Genomic DNA, 23,335 nt, shown 5'->3' with positions numbered 1-23,335 from the left:
GACAGCAGCCCTTTTATAGGGAGCTGTCAGAGCCTTCGACCAATAGGATTAAACCTCTGTTCCCGCCGGAACAGAGGACCTTGGTGGAAACCATTGTAGTTAGAAGTGTAACAGTATCTAACAGTACTTAATATTTTTTAGAAAAAGCTTGCCTCATTTGGAAAGGCTTCTCAAAGGTGTGGAGACCAAAAGCTAGAGAAGATTTCAGGATTTCATTGACAAAAATTTGATTTTTGTCTCAGATTTTATTTTCTCTATTGAATTTGTCCAAATTTGGGGGTTACCACAAAGAAGAGGGAGTCAAACTATTCTCCAAAGCACCGGAGGGCAGAACAAGAAGCAATGGGTGGAAACTAATCAAGGAGAGAAGCAACCTAGAACTAAGGAGAAATTTCCTGACAGTGAGAACAATTAATCAGTGGAACGACTTGCCTCCAGAAGTTGTGAATGCCCCAACACTGGAAGTTTTTAAGAAGAAATTAGATAAACATTTGTCTGAAGTTGTACCGGTTTCCTGCCTAAGCAGGGGGTTGGACTAGAAGACCTCCAAGGTCCCTTCCAACTCTGTTATTCTATTCTATTCAACATATTTGCTTGTGATTTTTTTTGTCAAAGAGCATCCAAACATCAAGAAAAAAAATAATAGCTCATTAATCTTTTTGAGGGCAAACAATATTGTAGTTCTAGCTTTAAATGATCCATTGGTGCTTTTTTATTCCTAATGTTCGAATCATCAGTTTAATTTCTCAGGAAAAGAACTTCTGAATTCACAAATGTAGGACACGTTCAGCTGCCTTGCTTTGGAGAATTTGCAGTGAAATATATTTCCTCTGATTTTGCTACAAGCAATAGGAGAGAAAATTTAGCATGCCATTTGAATTGTTGACGAAGACAATGGATTTGCCTCCTACTCCTTCCAGTCTTTCTTACCTCATTGTTGTTTCATTCACTTGTTTAGAACTAACATATTATTTCATTTGGCTAAAATGTTCTTCCTAAGAGACCTTTCAGAGAATATGCTCTTTCAGATTCACTTCGACCCACATTCCCATAAAAGGGGAACTAGTCCTGAAGCCTTACTCATGGGGAAAGAATTCTCTTTCCTCTCTTTCCAATTGAGGAAGAAGGGAAGCAATAGACCTGGCTGTCTGCAAACCACACAACATATATACTTGTAGCATACATCAATATACAATCATGCTGCTTGCATAATCATTGCATCATAAAACAGATGCCATCATGATGACCTCCTTATGGTGATGCCATCCATGTTCTGATCCAATCTCTGAAGACTGCTCTGGTTTGAATGGAGAGCATTGTGTATGCATATTATTAGCTGTATTTTAAGAGATAGGCCATTGCCATGTCTGTCTGTCTGTCTGTCTGTCTGTCTGTCTGTCTATCTATCTATCTATCTATCTATCTATCTATCTATCTATCTATCTATCTATCTATCTATCTATCTATCTATCTATCTATCTATCTATCTATCTACCGGTATATCATAACATATACAATCATTAAATGACTTTCCTTACCAAAACCCCTGAGGACAGGACAATAAATAATAGATGGAAGCTTATCAAGAAAGATTTAACCTAGAGTAAAGAAGAAATTTCCTGACACTGAGAACAATTAATCAGTAAAACAGTTTGCCTCCAGAAGTTGTGGGTGCTCCAATACTCAAGGCTTTAAGAAAATATTGGACAGCTATTTATCCAGAATGGTATAGGGTACTTCTGCTTGAGCAGGGGGATGGACTAGAAGACCTCCAAGGGCCCTTCCAACTCTATTATTCTGTATACGGCATTTAACCTAAAATATACGTTTCTATTTTGTATAGTTGAAAGATGATAGAATGATAACAGTAGTCCAATGAATTGATAGAATACCTGCTTAGTCTGTTTCCTTTATTATTTGAAACTCCTCTGTTTGGCCTTTCTTGATATTATTTGTTACTATGTTAACATTTATTGTGTTGCTTTACTATATTAATATTTACTATATTATAATAATCCTCTTAATTAGTCAATAAGAAAGTCTTGTTTCAGACAAGGTTGCCCCCTGTCCCCCCTGTTGTTTATACTAACCCTAGAAGTACTAGCCAGGAATATACGTAAAGAGGTACAGATAAAGGGACTAGAAATTAAAAGGGATCAATTTAAGTTACAGGCCTTTGCGGACGATCTAGTGTTTGTGCTAGAAGATCCTATGAAGTCTGATACGAAACTCATTGAGGAACTGACAGAGTATGGGAAAATAGCAGGTCTAAAGATAAATATGACAAAGACCAAAATGCTGACTAAAAATATGATATCAAAAGCAAAAGAGGAGTTAACGAAGAAATTGGGTATCCAAATTGTCAAAAAAGTTAAATATCTTGGTATACATTTATCTGCGAGGTGTGTGACCATCAAAGAAGACAATTATACCAATCTGATTAATAAAATTAAGAAGGATCTAGAAAGATGGAAAAACCTACAACTGTCCCTGATGGGCAGGATTGCAGTTATAAAAATGAATATATTACCAAAATTTCTTTTCCTATTTCAGAATATACCCATTAAATTAGAAAAAGGTGTCTTCAAAGATTTGAATCAATTGGTTTTGAAATTTATCTGGCAGGGAAGAAAACCAAGAATAAAACTTAAGGCTATGCAAGACACTAAGGAAAGGGGGGGATTTGGCGTACCAGATTGGGAACTCTATTATACTGCGGCCATATTAACATGGCTAAGGGAATGGATAATGCTGAGAAATAAAAGATTACTCAAATTGGAAGGTCATGACCTCCAAGCAGGCTGGCATGCCTTCCTCTGGTATGAAAAAGGATCTGTACACAAATATTTTAATAGACATCACATTAGACAATCTCTGTTAATAATATGGAACAAAATTAAACATGACCACTATACCAAAATACCTATTTGGCTATCTACGATGGAAGCATACATACACCCAAATTTAATTAACGTGGAAAATATAGTCACATATAAAGAGCTATTGAACAGGCAGGGGGAGATCAAAACCAGATCAGAATTGACATCACAAGGAATACAAGTAGAATGGTGGTCTTATTTACAGATACAATCAAGGTATGCACAGGATAGGAAGAACGAAGGTATTGCCAAAGACTACACAATATTAGATAAACTGTTGATACAGACAGAAAACAGACTGATCAAAGTGCTGTATAGATTTTTGTTGGAATATAAACTAGAGGAAGAACATGTCAAAGAAACCATGGTCGCCTGGGCGAAAAATTTCGGTTACAATGTGGAATTGGCTAAGTGGGAAAAACTTTGGATACTTAATCAGAAATTAACATTGGCTCCGGCGTATAAAGAAAACCTTTACAAGATGTTCTACAGATGGCATCTCCCGCCAGCACGGCTTTCTAAAATGTTCAAAAATCTGGCCCCAAATTGTTGGAAGTGTAAAAAAACACCAGGCACTTTCTACCATATGTGGTGGACGTGCAATGAGGCAAAAAAATATTGGAAAATGATTCAATCATGGTTAGAACAAATGGTGGGAGAACAAATTATGTTTAAACCAGAAACTTTTCTCCTAGGCATAATACTGGAGGGGTTTAAGAAAGATACACTCTATCTAATTATACATATACTGACTGCAGCGCGCATAACCTATGCACAGCATTGGAAAAAAGAAAATACACCATCAGAGCTAGATATAATCAGAAAAGTGTTGGCCTGTGCAGAAGCAGATAGGCTCACTTTGGAACTTAAAAATAAAGGGGAATCAGAATATTTTGAGGTATGAAATAGATTTTATGATTGGTATAAGACAAGATGACAAGACTGGAACAAATGTATATATTGTGATTGAACAGAAGGACAGACAATGTATTAAGTAGATTAACTGTTAATGGTTGAAACTAGCTGTACATAATGTGAAAATATGATCACCCTGACTCCGCGGCATTGCATTGTTTTAAATGTAAAAACAATAAAAATATATATATTTTAAAAAGTCTTGTTTCTTGAATGTTTGTTACCTGTTCATTTTAATATTCTTTACAGTTATGCATCAGTGTCACTTATCTATGCTTTCTCTATTTATTAAGTATTCTGAATTTGTTGAAATGTTTCTTCCTGCTAATCATAGTAAGAAACAGAAACAGATGAGGATATACTGCAATGATGGAACCCCCATACAATGAATGTCCTTCACACAATCCTCTAAAACAACAAGCCTTAATGACAGAGCAATGATGACTTCTGACTCTCCAAAATGTCTCATGCACACATAATATTTTCTTTAATTTTAAGTTATTTTTTAGACTCAAGAGACCCAACATAAACTCTGGAGTTTCAAGTAACATCTTTGGGGCAAATTGGTTAGAATTTTGTATATCTATTATTAGCTATTATATATTAGATCTATCAAGAATGTATATTTTTTCATTCCCCGCTTTTGTAAAGAGAAAAGCAATTTAATATCTTAGCTGAGTTAAGTTTTCTGCATTAGGACAGAGTTTTCTAATTCTTGAAACGTCTGGCTCCAGTTTTGTTCTGAGAATACAGTAACATGGAAACAGGTTGACAAAGCTCTTAGTGTGAGCATCCATTTATTTCTTCACTTGGTGTCCATTTAGTATAGTTCTATCATAATGTTCAGCATAGTGATAATTAGTTACCCAGACATCCTTGGACAATAGGAAAGACAAGAACTCCACTTTCAGGAAAGGAAATCCCAACTTCCCAGAAGACTGTACATGCCAGAAAACTCCTGCCATCACAGAGCAGGAAAAGTTTGACAGAAATGAACAAAGAAGTAGAGCCAATGGCTCCAGCAAAGCAAACTGTCAGGACCGGAAAATTAGAAATAGAAATCGAGAAAACTATTTTGGTATCTTGAGAGCAACCAGTGAAAGATATACCATAAGCTTTAAAATTTGTTGTTTTCCTTTCCTCAAAGAGTGGAGTGAAAAAAATAACTCATTTTTCAAGGGAGATTTGTAAATGAAAATCCAACAATTAGACTCTGAGGAACACCTTACAGTATAATTATTGGCTTTTAACAAGGAGGACGCAGTGGGACCATCCAAGCAGGAATATTGCAATTGCAGTCTTTACAATAGACGTCATGAAGGAACCGGAAATCCTCTGTTTCTTTGTCCTCCTAGTTCACTCTGTTAAAGTCATCAGGTAAAGAAGCATGCAAATCCAGAAGGGTCATTTCAAATGGTAGGGAACATTGGAAGTTCATATTTAAGCCCCTTCGATCTTTCATGTTTTATATTCTGAGAAAAAGTAGGGAAACTTCTTTTATGGCTTTAACTGATTGGTTGCTTTTTAAGAACATATCTCTGTTGGCCTTGGGATGTCTGGATTTATAGTCCAGCATATTTGGGATGCACTAGATTGGGGACAAAGACCCATCAAGCCTGTTGTGAATAGAACTTACAAGTATCCATAGTCAGGCTTAAAACTCTGAATGTACACTTGGCAGTTGTGCATGCTTGCACGTACACATATAGAGATAGAAAAGGTATTTTATTTTATGTATATGAATGTGAAATATGTACTCTCTACTATGTATTTTAACTAATTTGAATTTCCATGCTTTCCTGAAAATAAAGAACTGATATTTTATGTGTGACAGAAAATTCAAACACAAAACTGAATTTTAAAAATCATTTTTTAATAACATACAACCAAGAAACTAAAGACATTTTCAGACAGTCTTCCCATTGCCCAGTCTATCTGATTACACAGTGAAAAATGAAGGAAAACCAACTTTATTGGACTGTCTCAAGTATTTCTAATACCGGGATAACACTGAAGCAGGCCTAGTCCTTTGCGAATCTACAGTGCTTGCACAGAACGGACAACCAATCAGTCAGCCAACTAGTAAGAAATACCATACTCATCCCTTCAGTTTTGTACCAAATCGCAAATCTCCTCACCCTCCATAAAAAAGGAAGCAGCAGGAGTTTCAGTGATAATCAGGACAGCAGCTCTTTATCTTGCCTGCTGTAATCTGTCTAATTTTGCTGCCAGGCCAAGAGAACAGGAGTGGAAACTGGGTCCATGGTAGACCACCTTAAGCAATGCAACTGAGGCCATGCTGCTGCTTTTGTAGCAATGCTGCCTAGGAACAAAAGTCCAAAGGTTTGCAATGAACAACTCCAGCAGCAAAGAGAAAGGACAATTGTTCAAGGCTTGGCATTTCATAACAATAGCAATTGTTTGGTTGGAAGTAGTGGTGCATTTACCGCGCTCCCGAGGACGACCACGGTTTACCGGCCCGAAAGGACGTCAAGCTGTTACTTGATACCGCCTGCCGGCAACACTTGTCATCGCAGACAGCTACAGCTCCACCAATGCCCGAAGAGATCTCGACAGCACACTTACCTGCGGGGGGAAGCCAGGCCTCGAGGGTGGAGTCTCCAGTTGAAGTTTGGCCCAACCAGTTTGTTCAGCCGCTGGCAAGCAGCGACACAACTCCTCCTTGAGCTGGACCCTATAGGAACAGGGTCCGGTTACTTGTGTCACCCAACCCGGTAAACACTTAGGGTCACCCGTAAAATTCTGTGCAAAAACCCAGTCCTCAACATGGAAAGACCTAGACACCGTGGAACCCCCTTGGGGGCTGTCCTCAGCATAATGAGGGTGTAACCTATCTAAGGTAGTGCGAAGCCGGCGACCCATTAGAATTTCAGCCAGACTTTTGCCCGTGGCTTGGCACGGGATAGTGTGTTGTGCAAGAAGGAAAGTAGCAATCCGGGCAGGCCAACTACCCTGGTCCAGCTGGCTGAATGCCTCTTTTACTGAGCGCATGGCCCATTCTGCTAACCTGTTCCCTGCAGGGTGGTAAGGTGCCACAAAGACCTGCCTGATGCCCAGAGAGGCAAGGTAGGTTTGGAAAGTGGCAGAGGCAAATTGAGGGCCATTATCGGATACCACTGTATCCAGTAGGCCATGCGTGGTAAACAATCTAGTCAGCACCCGTACAGTGGCGGTCAGCAGTGGTGGATGACTTAGGGAAAACTTCTATCCATTTGGATAGCACATCCACCACCACTAAATAAGTGTGTCCCCCTATTGATCCAAATGGATCCGTGACCAACGGCTCTTAGGAAGATAGGACAGAAGACAAAGATGATAGAGATAAATAGGTAGGTAGGTGGGTGGGTGGGTGGGTGGGTGGGTGGGTGGATGGATGGATGGATGGATGGATGGATGAATAGATAGATAGATAGATAGATAGATAGATAGATAGATAGATAGATAGATAGATAGATAGATAGATAGATAGATAGATAGATAGATCAGTGATGGTGAACCTTTTTCTTACGGCCTGCCAACACCAATTAATCCTCACCGCCCATCTGCACATGCATGCACGACCCTCCCCTGCACATGCACACACAACCCCTCCCCAGCCTCCGGAGGATTTTCTGAAGCCTGGGGAGGGCAAAAATGGCCTCCCCTGGCCCCCGCAAATTCCACTTACCCCGTTGGAACCGTTTTTTGCCCTCCCCAGCCTACAGAGGCTTTCTTTAAGCTGGGGAGGGCGAAAATGGTTTCCTCCAGTCCTCTGGAGGAGCAAAAAATTAGTAGACCAGCGCGTGCATGCGCGCCTAAACTGACAGCTGGCATGCCAGTAAATATGGCTCCATGTGCCACTTATGGCAAGCGTGATAGATAGATAGATAAATAGATAGATGGATGGATGGATGGATGGATGGATGGATAGATGGATAGATATGGTAGGTAGGTAGGTAGGTAGGTAGGTAGGTAGGTAGGTAGGTAGGTAGGTAGGTAGGTAGGTAGAAGACAGACAGACAGACAAACAGACAGACAGAGCTGCCAAGATGTTTTGCTGCTTGAAGTCAGAGAGCAACATTTCCAATGAATGTCTTAGCACATCTTATTTCACAGATTATTGTGAAGCTCATTGTAAACTTTGTAATAGAATTCAATAATGAAAACATGTTCAAACATGCTGAATTGCCAAAAATATGCACCCATATTGTTACCTAAAATCATACAAAAAGTTCATTTTAAAAGAATGCCTCCAATTTCTTCATGATTCTCAATAAGGCAAGTAAGGGAAGCTTCATCCCTTTTTAAAAGAATACAAGGGAAAAAAACTGTTTGAAAGTCTATCTCACTTTTTTTGAGCTTCTGGAATTAGACATTTAGATCTTTTTTATGATCTTCACTGGGAACAAGAGGCTCAGGGGAGGAAGAAATATGATAAACAAGCAAAAAGATCTATTTCACAGAACACAGAACACACCTTTTTGAATTCTGCATACATTAATTAATTGACATTTTAAAATATCAATTTTGAAAGGGAGAAATGATATTGCACTGAGGTTGACCAGATACAATCACCACCTATGTTTCATTTATTCAATGTTGAATTTTTTTTAGTTACCCAGTAGACATTAGCAGTCAAGCCAATGCTCCTTAGAAACATAAATAAAGCCCCAAACCAAATAAAAAGAAATAAAAAATAGAATAACAAATCCCACACTGAGTTAAAAGCAATAAAGGCAACATGATGGGATCACAAAAAATATAATAAAAAAATGAAAGCATCAGAGAAATACTATTTTATACAAATTAAAAGACCAGAGGAAAGAAATTAAGGGGATTTTTGCCATGCATGCGAAATGCAGCAAAATAAGTTATTAGATGAACCTCTCTGGGGACAAAATGTTATACCTGGGGGACATGATTCTACTGGAAGATGTAATCTCTGATAACCATTATTCTAAGTCACATGATGGACTCTGGCATCCAGTGACGTGCGGTGAGGTTTATGGCTGGTGATGTCATCAGGAAGGCGGGGAATTCTTAGCAAGGCACCAGCCACGACTCGGTTTCCAGGGTCCTTTCGCGAGCGAGCTGGCAGGGAAACGGCAGCCGACGGTCCGAAAAGTCTGTCCTTTCACGAGCAACTTCCCATAAACCTGCCGTTGCTCAGTGCGAAGAAGAGAGCCGCTCGCGCATTCGCCCTAGAACCATGAGCTCCGGCGTCAGAACCCAACAGAAGGCGGGGAATGGGACCACATGTGCAGGAGGGAGGCTGAGGCTAGAGGAGCCTCCTGCACCTCCCTCTGTCCTGCACACATGGTCCCATTCCCCGCCTTCCTGAGTCAACATGAAGGGGAGCGCAGCTCGCGCAGTCCCATTCCCCGAGGCTCCTCAGCGCCTTTTCCCTTTTCCCTTTTTTTTTTTCATGATGAGAGCGGTGAGGCTCTGCCTCCCTTGCCTCCCCTGACAGCACATCCCTGCTGGCATCTAACGGTAGCCTTGAGGCTTAAATAAGTGGGGAAAACACTTCTTCAGATACTGTGGTCCTAGATGCTGAAGGTCTTGATAGGTTAGTATGAGTGCTTCAAACATGTCCTGCAAACGATCTGAGCATCACTGATAATTGAACCATGCCATAATGTCATCAGAAGTCCCAGTCCCAGTCCCAGCCATTATTCTAATGGGCATAGTTTGCATCATCTTTTCTTGTTGTTTTTAATTGCGAAGTCGTGTCCGACGCATCGCGACCCCATGGACAACGTTCCTCCAGGCCTTCCTGTCCTCTACCATCCTCTGGAGTCCATTTAAGTTCATGCCTACTGCTTCGGTGACTCCGTCCAGCCACCTCATTCTCTGTCGTCCCCTTCTTCTTTTGGCCTCAATCTTTCGCATCATTGGGCTCTTCTCTAAATTTTCTAGATCATCTATAAGGGCAACAACAGCAGTAATAGTCTGTTTATGTAATAGGCACAACATATTACAGAAAATAATGAACTACTGTATCTTAGACATTTACTTTGTAGAAGTGAGGTTATTCCTGATGCATGTACTGGTAAAAGTCACACTATGCCACAGATGACTTTAAAGACAACGTTCTTAAGGTACTTATAGATCTTGCAAATATGCTGCTTTATAGAGAATGTAGCTCTTTCCAGGATATGTTGGAAGCTGAACCATCCTCTTTCTCTTGGTAGTGGTGGGGAATTTGGTTTCAGTGTATAGACCTTCATCTGGTCCATTACCATGGCCAAACACTGACTGAGCACTTCCGGTTCCTTCCCTAGATCAGACAGAAAATAAAGATTGACTGTATATTTGATACTCAATCTTGGATTGACCTCAGTTGATTCATGAGAATATTAAAAAGCATTGATAATGACCGAGAAATCTGCAGGACTTCAAAACATCAACCCCACTTAGGTTGAACAGAAATCCCTGAAGATCACTTTCTGGGAGCAGCATTCATATAGGTGCAGCATTGTTATGCCATTCATACCCGATGCTAGATAGTGTCACACCAGGATTTTACACCAATCCAAATTTGATTCATACTTTTCTGATCAGGTATCGTTGTTGGTTTTTTTAAGAACGTTATTTTCTTACACTGTGCTGGTTTATCTGAAACTGGACCAAATCTGACCTTTCCTTTTGCAATGCTGTTGCTTATGGACAATCCATTCTTTCTTTGATGACTACACTTGCCTCTTTGCAGCCCTCAGCATCTCATCTCAAGAGAGCCTTTTTGTTTCAAGGCCAATCACTTGAATAGGAGTGAGGGGGGAAAACCACCCAGACTGACATTTTGCAATCCATTAATCCCTTGCCAGAGAAAGGGAGGCCTATTAATTTCACCGCTCCTCACTTTACCTGGGCAACTGTGCACTCTGCAAGAATTATTGGGGTCTACAAGCAATCAAATGACCTGCCTACATCTTAAAGTAAAATGCCTGCATTTACTGTGTGTACCTGATAATAATCAATGTAACTAAGTTGCTTTTGGAAGAATTATGTGTCAACCAATCAGTCTGCCTCCCTGCCTGCCACATACATTCCCACCATAGCAACATGACTGTGTATTGGGGAGTGGGAGTAATTTATTATATTTCCCCCTGTAGAACAGAAGGTGAGAAAGAAGATGTGTGTTTTTCCGGGCGCTACAACAACTCAGTGGATAGGAAACTATCTGAATAATACTTTTTGTAATTTCAGATAGGTCAGGTCTGAGGGAACACTGACTAACCCTTGGCAATCTCAACATTTTTCCTAGGTTTCAGGCCTGAAAAAAAGCTCAGGGTGTTGTTGGTGGAGTTCAAAGGGTTTTAAGGAGAGAGAGGAGTCTTGGTATAGTGTCATAAGTCTAGTACAGGGGTGTCAAACTCAAGACCTGGGGCCCAGATCCGGCCTGCGAAGTGTTTAGATCTGGCCCACCTGGCTACCCTGGAAATAGCGAAGGACCAGCCCACGGTGCCTCTCCCAGAAAAAAATGGAGCTTGGGAGAGCTGCACATGACCCTCCCAAGCTCCGTTTTCACTGGTACAGGGTTGCAGGAAGCCATCGCAGCCCAAAATGGAGCTCAGGAGCCCATTTTCTCTGGCAGAGCACTTAGGCCATCACAGGTGCCCCTAACATGAGAAACATTGAGCTGGCTATGCCCACCCCAGCCATGCCCACTCCTTCCCCCTCCTGAGGTCAAAGACAACGCTGATGTGGCCCTCAATGAAATCGAGTTTGACATCCGAGGTCTAGTAGAATTCCAATCCCAATGGGCTTCTGAAACAAAAGCAAAGCAGATGGAAAATATGCACACAGAAGTAAAAATGTATGACCTAAGGCTGATGAGCATTTAAGATCCTGCTCTTGTTTCCACCTCTTCCTGATGGAAACATATCATGCATTTTTAATTATAACACATCCTTTATGTACCTGGGATGAAAATCATTCCGACATTAAGAAAAGGCTGCATTACAACTGATTCTAAGCCACGGCCAGCCCAAATCTGAATCTGAAGAGATTATGAGAAAAGAAGAGGCAAGTTCTCATTCCATCATGCCAGGAGTTCCTTCAGACAAAATAATGTCGGAAGGTTCAATGCAATAAAAGCAAACCGTTCCATTGTGAGGGCTTCATTGGATGCAGATACATAAAACTGTCCCTTCATGATAGGTGGTTTGGACAGAAATGGGAAGGAGAAGAGGGTGGAGGGAAGCATTGCAGGGGGGTAATTGAGTGGAAGAGCGGGAGAGGAAATTGGAGGGGAGGAAAAAGGGTGAGTCCCTAAACCTTAAAGAGCAATTAGTCAAAGCTGAATTGTTTTTCTAAACTCTTAACAAAAACAAAAGAGTGGGGCATGGCCCAGATGGTACCAGGGGATCAAATAAATGTCGCACTCAGGAAGCAGGTGCTACTGGGAATGTTTCCTGCCAGCCTCACTACTGCTCACAGCCTCTTTTATTATTTGTTATTTTTCATGATTGCAGCTGGGGTTTCCCTCCAGCTGTGTGGAAATATGTTTAAAGCTGGCTGTTGCTGGAGCACAGGAGAGGGAGGGACCAGGAGGGTTGATCAACAAATTTAAAATGTCAGGATTTCTTGGGAAAGGTGTAAGGAACCATCTGGATTTGATTTCCCTGTTGAGGCTGGGATTTCCACGTCTAACCTCGCCAAGGTTCCTTCCATCAATTCCTTTAGTTAGGCACCTTAATAGATTATTCTGGAATTATGCCCATTCTATATCCCTTCCAAAACAAATGAATGACTCTGATTTCTTATGTTTCTCCCTTGCAATAACACAAAATATTTGTCATGTAATCACATAAGTGGAGGCTGAAGAGATGAGTTTTCCAAGCACATATACGATCTTGCTTCAGAGAACACTATTTACCTACTGTTGCAATTTCTGTTCTGCCACTCAGGGCCCTACTGCCATCTTTATGTAATTGCTGCCTCTCCATCTATGTGCATTTCAATCCATTGTGGCTGTTGCAATTTTACCTTGTCACATGTTCCTCCATCAGATGTTTGTATACCTCTTGGGAAATCAGCAGGTACCACATTTTAGAAGCCCTAAATTAGGTCCAAACCCCTGCTGGACAGTCAATACATGGTAGTACATCACAGGGAGAGGAGTCTATCAAGCATTATTCAGGACACCTACGTTCTGAGCTATGATAGCATATGGTGAATTCCCCCAGTCTATGTAATGTGTTGGCTGAGGAAGGTCATAAGGAGATGAGGCAACCCTACAAACAACTATCCAGCACTCTAGAAATAAATACATGATGGTAGAGAAGTTGCCACAAGACATAACATCAACTTCCTGGAGTAGCCATTTTGGTCCCTAATGGTAGGGAAAGCCCTTTTACATTTGCTTCTCAGGCCTAATCCAGAGAGTACAGTGTCCAGTCCTACCTTCAAAATTATTTTCATTTAATATGCTTCTTTCATGCTTTGTCCCCAAGCCACATAATTCAATCCAAGCCTTCAGCCAGCTCCAACCTGGTGGCCCCTTCAGATGTTGAACTTCATATGTCTTCCTTCATATGAGGAAGAGACTGTGATAAATTGAGGGATTGTGGAGCTGAAATCTAAGTCAAGCTAAGGTCGAGAGAGTAGAGAAGTTAGCTCTATTTCATTGCGGCCTTTCCCCAAAGAATCTGAGCATGTAACAATCCTGCTGAGGAGAATTTATCCTACAAGGAGAAACGAAAACAAAGAAAAAGTAGAGCTTTCAAATCACAGGAAGTAATCGTTTCAATAAATGTTCTTCATCAGCCTGACCCCATTCCAAAGTACTAAGTTCTGTTTTAAGGATTATCTTTTAAGATTCAGGGAAAATGGAATGGTCAGCAATTAAGAGGATCAGGGATTGGAAATTGAGAATACTGATTACTGTTTAGCTTTGAGAACAGATGACGAAGGATTAAAAACAGTAATGCATTTCAAGTCTCACAGAAGAACGTGGAGAAGATCTGATCTCTCTAATTCCAGCAATGTAGGACATTTAATAATGGATTTAAATTATAGGAAGACAATTATAAAAGGAAAACAACCTAAAAATTTAAGCCGTTCAAAAGTGGAATCAATTACCAACCAAATAATAATGAACTATCCTTCCTGAATTTGTAGATTCTAAGATTCTATAAATCTCTTACTTTTCAGATGCAAAGATAGCAAAAAAAAAATCCCTTAGGTAATAGTTTGGGACAGTAGAAAGGTTTCTGCATCAACTCACCCTACGGCTTGTTATTCAGACTTAGGAAAAAGAGGTAGTTACCTCTGAATTTCCTTTCAGGGGCCCAGGAGGTGAACTTTCCATGAGACCTGGGTGTGTTGTTGGCCTACAGAATCCTGCAGTGGAACATAGGACTAAATATAACATAATCTGGAAGCAGGTGAGTGGAACATTTATTATAGAAGAGTATTCAAATCCTTAGTCTTTCCTATTAATAATAATCCACCAGCTAGCTTCAAAGGAAACCCAACAGATGTTCTTGAGAACATCTTAGAAGCTGCTTAGTGGTTAGAATGCCTTTTTCACCAGACCGCAAATGTATTTTATTAGGTTCTTTCTACAACTTATCGATGTCACCTGAACATATCAATAGAAGCATAGTGGAACAACTAATTAGTGGAACAGCTTGCCTTCAGAAGCCGTGGGTGCTTCATCACTGGAGGCTTTTAAGAAGAGACTGGACAGCCACTTGTTTGGAATGCTATAGGGTTTCCTGCTTGAGCAGGAGGTTGGACTAGAAGACCTCCAAGGTCCCTTTTAGTTCTGTTATTCCATGTCCTGGGAAGTAATAGTTCCACTATATTTTCTATTGGCTTGAACCTGCCTCAAACACTTTGACAAATTCTGGGCCATTGTTTCAAGAAAGGTTCCGAGATGCAAAGAATAGCAATGTGGAGCTGAACAAAAGCATGCTCACTAAATATGGAATATGGGTTCAGACCTGCACAGGATGTAAAATGTACTTTCATAGCCCAGTCCACAGCTTGCCAACCATGTCATCATGCCTACATGCCTGTTCTCCCTGCTGTAATAGTGACAGAGAACTCCCATTTGCACAAACCTTGCATCATGGAAGGAGAAAGCTGGGATCAGGTCCCAACCACCCCTTGGACTAATTAGCAGGGATCAATAGAGAGTGCAATTTCCATACTGAAGTGAATTTCCATACTGAAGTGAACATAGGTCTGCTCATGTCCAGAGAACTTCAGAGAGACTGTGGGAACTGCTCAACTGTAGGATTGAGCAACAACTTGCAGAAGTATGGCCACCTATTGGAAGGCTGGAACTCAGAAGAAAACCAAGACTTGTTCTTTATTGTTCAGAACAAGACAGACAGACTAAGTTCCTTAGGTTGCAGGAAGACAAAGTGATTCTGGATAACAGTCTGAATTGTATTTCAGCCATATGAGATTTTAAAAAATATTTCATTTTGCAGATGAAGAACTCAGGTACTGCCCGATTGCCTCCAAATGGTTGAAGGGCCAATGAACTCGAATCCTTAAACACTAATCTAGTCCTTCCACTATACTTTGGCAATCCCAATACAATGATATACCTCCCAGGTACTTACTGGTTTCTTTCGGTCTGACGTGAAGATGGGCAAAGCATCTACTGTATTCCGGGGTCTTTTGAACCCAAAATGACTTTGTAATTTTATGATTTTTTTAATACTTTTGTGGCCTGAAAAATTCTAAAGATCGGCAAGATGGTGCTGGTCTTAGCATGAAGCAAAAGGAAGTTCTTGTCGTATGTGTGCTTGCATCAATAAATAGAAACATGGAAAAGGATTATTGCTGAGGAAAAAATGTAAGGAAAGAAATTAGCCACCTCGCTACCTCTAGGGGTTACATAAATTTCTCCACAAAGTGTGGCTATTAAGATAAACAACCAACCAACCAATGATAATCTTATTACACATTTTCAGTGCAATGTCTTCCTAGGCCCTCAAATAATTTCTCAAATAGGCCTTTGAGCTGTTCCTCTGAATTATTTATTGCATATACATTCCGTTCTCATACTAATATTTGAGAGATTCTCAGATTATTGAATCGTGTCCTCTGACCTGAGAAAAATAATTTTCTTAGCCTTGTGAACAATTTAAATTGATTAAGACAAGTTACAACATTTTACAAAATAGGATCCTTGACATACATAAAGGTAAAGGTTCCCCTCGCATATATGTGCTAGTTGTTCCCTACTCTAGGGGGCGGTGCTCATCTCTGTTTCAAGCTGAAAAGCCAGTGATGTCCGAAGACGTCTCTGTGGTCATGTGGTTGGCATGACTAAACACTGAAGGTGCAGGAACATTGTTACCTTCCCACCAAAAGTGGTTCCTATTTTTCTATTTGCATTTTTAATGTGCTTTCAAACTGCTAGGTTGGCAGAAGCTAGGACAAGTAATGGGAGCTCACTCTGTTATGCAGCACTAGGGATTCAAACCGCCAAACTGCCAACTTTCCTGATCAACAAGCTCAGCATCTTAGCCACTGAGCCACCACATCCCTCACCACACATGGTGAGCCATAAAACATTTATTTATCAGAAGACAAAGTGGTGAGATTCCTCTACCAACCTCTTTCTTTCCTTCTCAATATTCTGTATCTAAAACTAACTTTTATTGCTAGTGTACGCATTTCATGCAAAACACTGAACGCGACTTTCATTGGCCATTTATATTTTCCAAAAATACCCGTATGTTTTTTAGAGGCACCATTCTAAAGAAAGATGATGCTGAGGGCTTGTGCTATGCATTGTGCTAGATTTGTCTCCTGGGTTTTTAATTAAAACAAAACTTTTAAAAAATTGAAATCAGAAGAAACTGCTTTCCTTTATAATGGTGTCTACTGACACCTTGAGCCTACTTCTCTTTCAGAACCTCCCCCAAAATATGAACAAACCTCCTAAAATATATATGGCACTACAGAGTTTTATAATAAATATATATTTATGCAGAGATGGGCTTCAAAAGTTCCTGCAATGGATTCGCTGCCCCATTGCTGGGTGGGCGTGGCCATGGGGATGTGGCCTAGTCAGCTTCCTGCACCACAGCAGGAGGCTTTCCTCGAGTCTCCGGGAGGGTGAAAGCTGCTTCCCCCAGGCTCGGGAGGCCCTCCAGAAGCCAGAAACAGCCCATTTACGGACTTCCGGAACTTGGTAGGCCTGTTTTCCACCCTCCCCAAGTCTCCGCGCAGGTCCTGCACTTACCTTGCATGATGAATGAGTCGTGCGGAGACTCCTGGGAGGGGAGGGGAGGGAGGGGCAGGGAGGGGTAGGTGGAGCCAGCCAGGGGTGGCATTTGGGGATTCGCCAAACCGGACAGAATTCTAGCTAGAGGATCGCCCAAACACATGCAAACCCCCAGCAGCCCAGCCCTGTTTTCATTATATAAATGCATTTTGACAGTTAATACTCTTCCTAATTCTTAGGAAATAGTGATGTTTATCTTGTTTAGCCATACTTCGGTTTTGTAAGATAGGTCACTACAGCACTATGGATTTTCATTGAGGAAATCCTGGAGGAGAAGACAACAGACAAAGAATTTTTGAAGGTCGCTCAATGCATATCTTAAATGGAATTTTAATTCAACTATCGCAGTTGTAAGTCTAAGTACACGATTTTTTCTACCAGGTGAGAACATTTGAAGTCAAATGGAGGCACATTGAGTCCTTATTTAGTTTGGCCCAAAGTTGCAGAGTTTTTATGTATTGCAGAGTTCACTTCATTATTTGGTAGGGTAACATATGAAGCTATCTTATTCTGAATAAAATGTTGCTTCATCTTCTCCAGTATTTCAGATCTAGGACCAAGCATCCAGAGATCCTACAAATAATTGGACTAAAAAAATGTGTCATCTTCACCACTGAACATATGTTTTGGAGTTATGGAAATCATACTTCCAGTCATCTGAAAGATATCAAGTTGTCTTCTCTAGTCCAATCTGAGAAACAGAGGCTCTCTACTTTTTCAGGCAGACTCGTTTCAGTCATCTGCTTTCTGACCGTTTAAGTCAACATGCTAAAGATTAAATATGGACATTTCTGCAAGCAAAGTAGAAGATATATCACTGGGATATGGTGTCAGACTGGGAAATCTTCACATTTCATGAAGTGCCAGCTAATGAGCAAGATAAGCATCTTCACTGAGTTGTATCATCCAATCAATTCAGTACATGGGGAGATAGAGTAAAAGGTGCCTTTAAACACACCTAATCATAATTAGACAGCCACTCTTACAACTCAGTCCATCGGAAGATAGTGACTATGGTTGAATGCATTGGCAAACCATAGTTGACAATTATGAATTTCTGAAGCAAAAGCTCTTCACTCTAACATGCTGGTGAAGCCTGAAGCTTTCCCTTACACTTTCAATTAGCAATTATTTCATTTGATAGTTGAATCCAAATAAATATTTAGCATTAATTATGATTTAAATTATTGCTATGGTTTTTCCAGTTGCAATGTATGGCTGTGAAAGTTGGACCATAAGAAAGCTGAGTGCCAAAGAATTGAGACCTTTGAATTATGGTGCGGGAGAAGACTCCTGCGAGTCCCTTGGACTGCAAGGCAATCAAACCGGTCAGTCCTAGACGAGATCAACCCTGACTGCTCTTTAGAAGGCCAGATCCTGAAGATGAACTCAAGTACTTTGGCCACCTAATGAGAAGGAAGGACTCACCGGAGAAGAGCCTAATGCTGGGAAAGATTGAGGCGAAAAGAAGAAGGGAACGACAGAGAATGATGTGGCTGGATGGAGTCACTGAAGCAGTCGACATGAGTTTAAATGGACTCCGGGGGATGGTAGAGGACAGGAAGCCCTGGAGGAACATTGTCCATGGGGTCGCGATGGGTCGGACACAACTTCACTACTAACAGCAACAATGATTTAAATAGCCTGAGCTCAAAATGTTGTTATGTATCCTGAGTTACAGTAACTATCTCTTTGGAGCATCTTCAAAGCAAGACATGTATCAGTGGAGAACAAGTTCTGTGTCTACCTGCAGAAGCTCTAGATTCACTAGTGCAAGAGTCATCTACCGGCCTCAAATACAAGGAAAGGAGTACCAAGGGACCTGAGACCATACTCAGTCGTGGCTTTATTTGTATACAGTGAAATTTCAGAAATGTGTGTCTGTTCTTTGCCATTCTTCTGATACGGTGTCAAAATGACTAAAAGCTATTGCTTTCAAAGTTTCTTGCTATGTATAAATAAAAAACTGAAGTTGATGTTATTTATTTTTTAAGCTGTATATATGTGCCATTTTTTTCTCCAACAGCTCAAGATGCTGAACATGAAGATCTCACCCCTAATTTTATCCCCCTAACAAGAAGCTGTTACAGAAGGGTAGAATACTTGGATAAAAGTTTCAGTGAGCTCCAAAATGATTTCCAAATTGTTATTGTTATTATTTTTGGTAGAATATTAAATGTACAACTAAAGAGTAATCCTTACGAATTTTTAAATTGTAATGAAATTAGATAAGATTTGGGTATTTTTCCTGGACTCCACTATTGCATTTTGAAAGGGCAGTCTTTGGCACATGATTCAAAGCCCCTAAAAAGTTGCTTACTCTAACTTATTCAAACAGTCCAGGTTTTCAGCTGAAATTCATACTTCCTGATTCGTGTCTCTCAAGTGCTGCGAATTTTTCTCCCATGGGAAAAACAACCTCTGAGTTTGCAGGATCCAGGGTCTAAGTTAGTTCCATAAATATCGGAGCCAGAGCAAGAGGTTTCTTGTTCTCTGCCAGCCATTCCTAGGAGAAACAACTGCCTTCCAATGGCTGAGGCCGAGTGACCTTGAGACAGAGAGTTGAACTCTGACTCCAGAACAATGGGAAAAGCTGGTGAAAAGGAAACTCTAAGTGCCAGATGGTAATTGCTAGCTGGAGTTGGGGGCAGGGGTGAAATGAGAGCTTTGTGTACCTAGGGATCTTACATAAAGATCTTGCAGCCCCTAAATAGAAAAAAATGAGTCTGGCAGAATGTGACTCATATCTATATTACATGGACTTAGTATTCTCATGGAGCTGAAGAATTGTGCAGCAATTGTGTGACAATTGCTTTCTTCTTGTTTCCTTAATAGATAAGAGATCCTGCTTTACACTATGGCTTATGATGACTTGCCCTATTCCCATGGAGTTAATAGAACAGGGTTGGCTTTGATGCAGGGGTGGGTTCCGACAGTCATTACTGCCGTGGGGGGCCCCACATGAGCATGTGCAGGACAAAAAAACACTGGAAGTCTTTAAGAAGATGTTGGATAGCCCTTTGTCTGAAACAGTATAGGGTTTCCTGCCTAGGCAGGGGGTTGGACTAGAAGACCTCCAAGTTCCCTTCCAACTCTGCTATTGTATTGTATTGTATTGTATTGGGTTGCTGCCCGTTCCAGCGACCCAGGCCGCCAAACTACTACCGGTTTGGCCCAACCGGTCTGAACCAGTAGGAACCCACCATGCTTTGATGCCATGAACTCCTAATGTCTGTGTGTAGTGGCCATCATTGGCCTGCCAATATTCATAGCTAATTGAGGTATATTACAGGCAGTTGAAAAGGCACTCATAGTATTTATGATACTAAGTGGCTCACTGGTGAGAGCACAGTACTGCAGGCTACTTCTGCTGACTGCCAGCTGACTACAATTTGGCAGTTCGAATCTCACCAGCCTCAAGGCTGACTCGGCCTTCCATCCTTCCAAGGTGGGTAAAATGAGGATCCAGATTGTTGGGGGGGGGGGGGGCGATAGGCTGACTCTGTAAACTGCTTAGAGAGGGCTGTAAAAGCACTGTGAAGCTGTAAATAGTGCTCTTGCTGTTTAGAGTCACAATTACAACTTGAAAAGGTATTGAATGTTCTGGGGCACTATAATACTTTGATACAGAACAACTCCTAGAGCTGAAAACTCTACAGCTTCTACACCCATCTAATCAATGAAGGTAGTCCAACTTACAACAGTTCAATTAGTGACTGTTCAAAGTTATAACAGCTCTGGAAAAAAGGGACATGACCATTTTTCATACTTACAATTGCAGCATCCCCATAGTCAGGGGATCAAAATTCATATACATGGCAACTGACACATATTTATGACGCTTGCTCTGTCTTGGTGTGATCCTCTTTTGGGACTTCTGAAAAGCTATGTCAATGGAGAAGCAGATTCATTTAACAACCGGGTTACTAACTTAACAACTGCAGTGGTTAACAATTGTGCCAAGAAAGGTGGTAAAATGGAGCAAAACTCACTTAACAAATGATTCACTTAGTAATTGAAACTTTGGGCTCAGTTGTGGTTGTAAGTCAAGGACTACATGTATTAGTGTGTAAAAATTCATTTTTTAGACTGAAATGTTCCACTTAACTCCCAATTATTCTGTTCTAAGTTCATAGTAACTGCTTCTACCTTACTAGCAATGTTTCAGACTCTTCTGACCATTTCAGAAGTATTCTGAACTCAGAATGGCCTGCTTGGCTCTCAAGCCACCTGTTTGAACTCAACATAGAGCTGTTTCATGCACAACACATTTCTGGAATGTTCAAACCGGGATATTCATTCTGAGTTCAAAATTATTGTTTTGAATTTTGCACACATCAAATTGTGTACAAAAAGACATAGTGCTAACCACAGAAACTACCGGTATTTCACTGTAGGAAATTTCACATTATCTTACTGGTTTGGACCTTCTCTTCATTTTTCAAGCATGCTCTTGTTCTACAGTTGAAACGTTTGAAGCTTGAAATGTTTCAAAGCTTCTGACCAGTTTAAATAACTATAAAAAAACTCTGAAGTCATTCAAGCTTGATATACATCTAAAATGAAGGAAGCAACTTTTTTGGCATTCAGATGAATGTTTCGTATTTGACATGAACCAAGCCTCAAACATTTCAAATTCAAAACTTTGAGGGGAATTTGCTTTCGCATCACATAGAAAGATAGCCATTTTTGTATTTTATTATTATGGCTCCTGCCCACTGGTCAAATATTTCCAGTATATTGTTTGTACTTCCTAAATCAAAAAATAAATTTTCCAGTCCATTCAGATAGAACAGTCCTTTCTCTCCCTGCAAGTTTCTGTTATGCGTGGATTGCAGTTACACAATGTGTTAGAGAACAAAATGAAGTGAGTGTGAGTGCAAGAATTTGGATGACCACAAGATGCTAGCAAAGAGTTACAAGTTTTCTTGCGGTACCTCTTTGCCAGCCAACTATAGTTGGTTGGATTTTTGCAGAGCAAATCTGTTAACAGAACCGTATGCCTAGGTAGCTATCATTTGTTGTTTTGGAATAACTTGCATTAGGTACAGGCATAAACAATCACAGGCTCAAATTCTTGCTAATCCATAAAGCTCATTACTCAGTCTTGGCCTAATCAAGCATTAAATAGTCTTAATTTACCACCTTCTTATACAAATGTAATAAAGGGAGGAAAAGAGAAAAGGATTGATTATGAATCTAAGAATTAACTGGTTGCATTTCCAATATTTCCTCCTACATTTTGCTGTATTAAAGTTTACTCATTTTTTAAAAAAAGAAATAAAAAAACAACTAGAAAAAGCATATCAGAAAGTCCCTGTTAATTCCACCCCTTCCCCTTATAACAGCATTTTTCACAGAGATCTGCACACTGCCAGTGCAGATGACAAATCAGGCATGAAGAGGATATTAATTAGATCACTGGAGGTCTTCAAAAATAGACTGGACAATCATTAATTGGGATGCTATAAGGATCCAGCCTTGGCCAGGAGGTTGGACTAGAAGATCTCTGAGGCCTTCCAGCCTTATGATTTTATGATTCTATACTGCACATAAGTGGAAATAAAATCCAACACACTATTATGTCCAACGGGAGATATGAATTAATATGTAGATATGACTTTTACCTGAGTATGAAGGAGCAGGTAATTTCTCCCAAACTACATCAGTCACTAAGAGAATATTTTCAAAGAAAGCAACCTGGGCAACTTATGCGCTCTGAAAGGTTAATATTCTATTTTCAGCACAAGATCCCTGAAACTTTTCCCAGTGTCATGATGCAAAAGGATGGTGAATGGTCATGGAAACTGGAAATTAATACCAGAGGTTGAAGCTGTTACAATGGATAGGAGAACATTAGCCACCAACCACACAGCAGCCTCTTCCTGCCCTTCTCCTCAACCGCAACCTCTCCCCAGCTCCTTCTTATCTGCAGTAGGGAGGGTGGCAAATCCATCTCCCCTGATGTGAAGGCATCTGGTGGCAACTGCAATGATAGGGTGTCATGGCAACATCTCCAACAAGCTTTTTATAGACAGCTAATTGGTTAAAATAGTAAAAAGGGGAAAGACTTTCAGGACTGTAGGCAAACCTGGTCCACAAACCAGGGAAATTTTGGGGGTGGAGACTGTTATGTGATCATTTACAAGCTCTGAAGAGCTTGTAAGGATTCTGGAAAGAATGACAAATAAACAAAGGTCACTTGTGCCTAGCCAGAATAGTTTATCCAACACTGGTTACCTCCAGAAGCATTGGATTCGGATTTAGGACATTGCCACTGAGC

The sequence above is a fragment of the Natrix helvetica genome, assembly GCF_964273705.1.
Source record: "Natrix helvetica genome assembly, chromosome: 1".
Taxonomy (NCBI): Eukaryota; Metazoa; Chordata; class Lepidosauria; order Squamata; family Natricidae; genus Natrix; species Natrix helvetica.
This window is presented reverse-complemented; position numbering follows the sequence as displayed.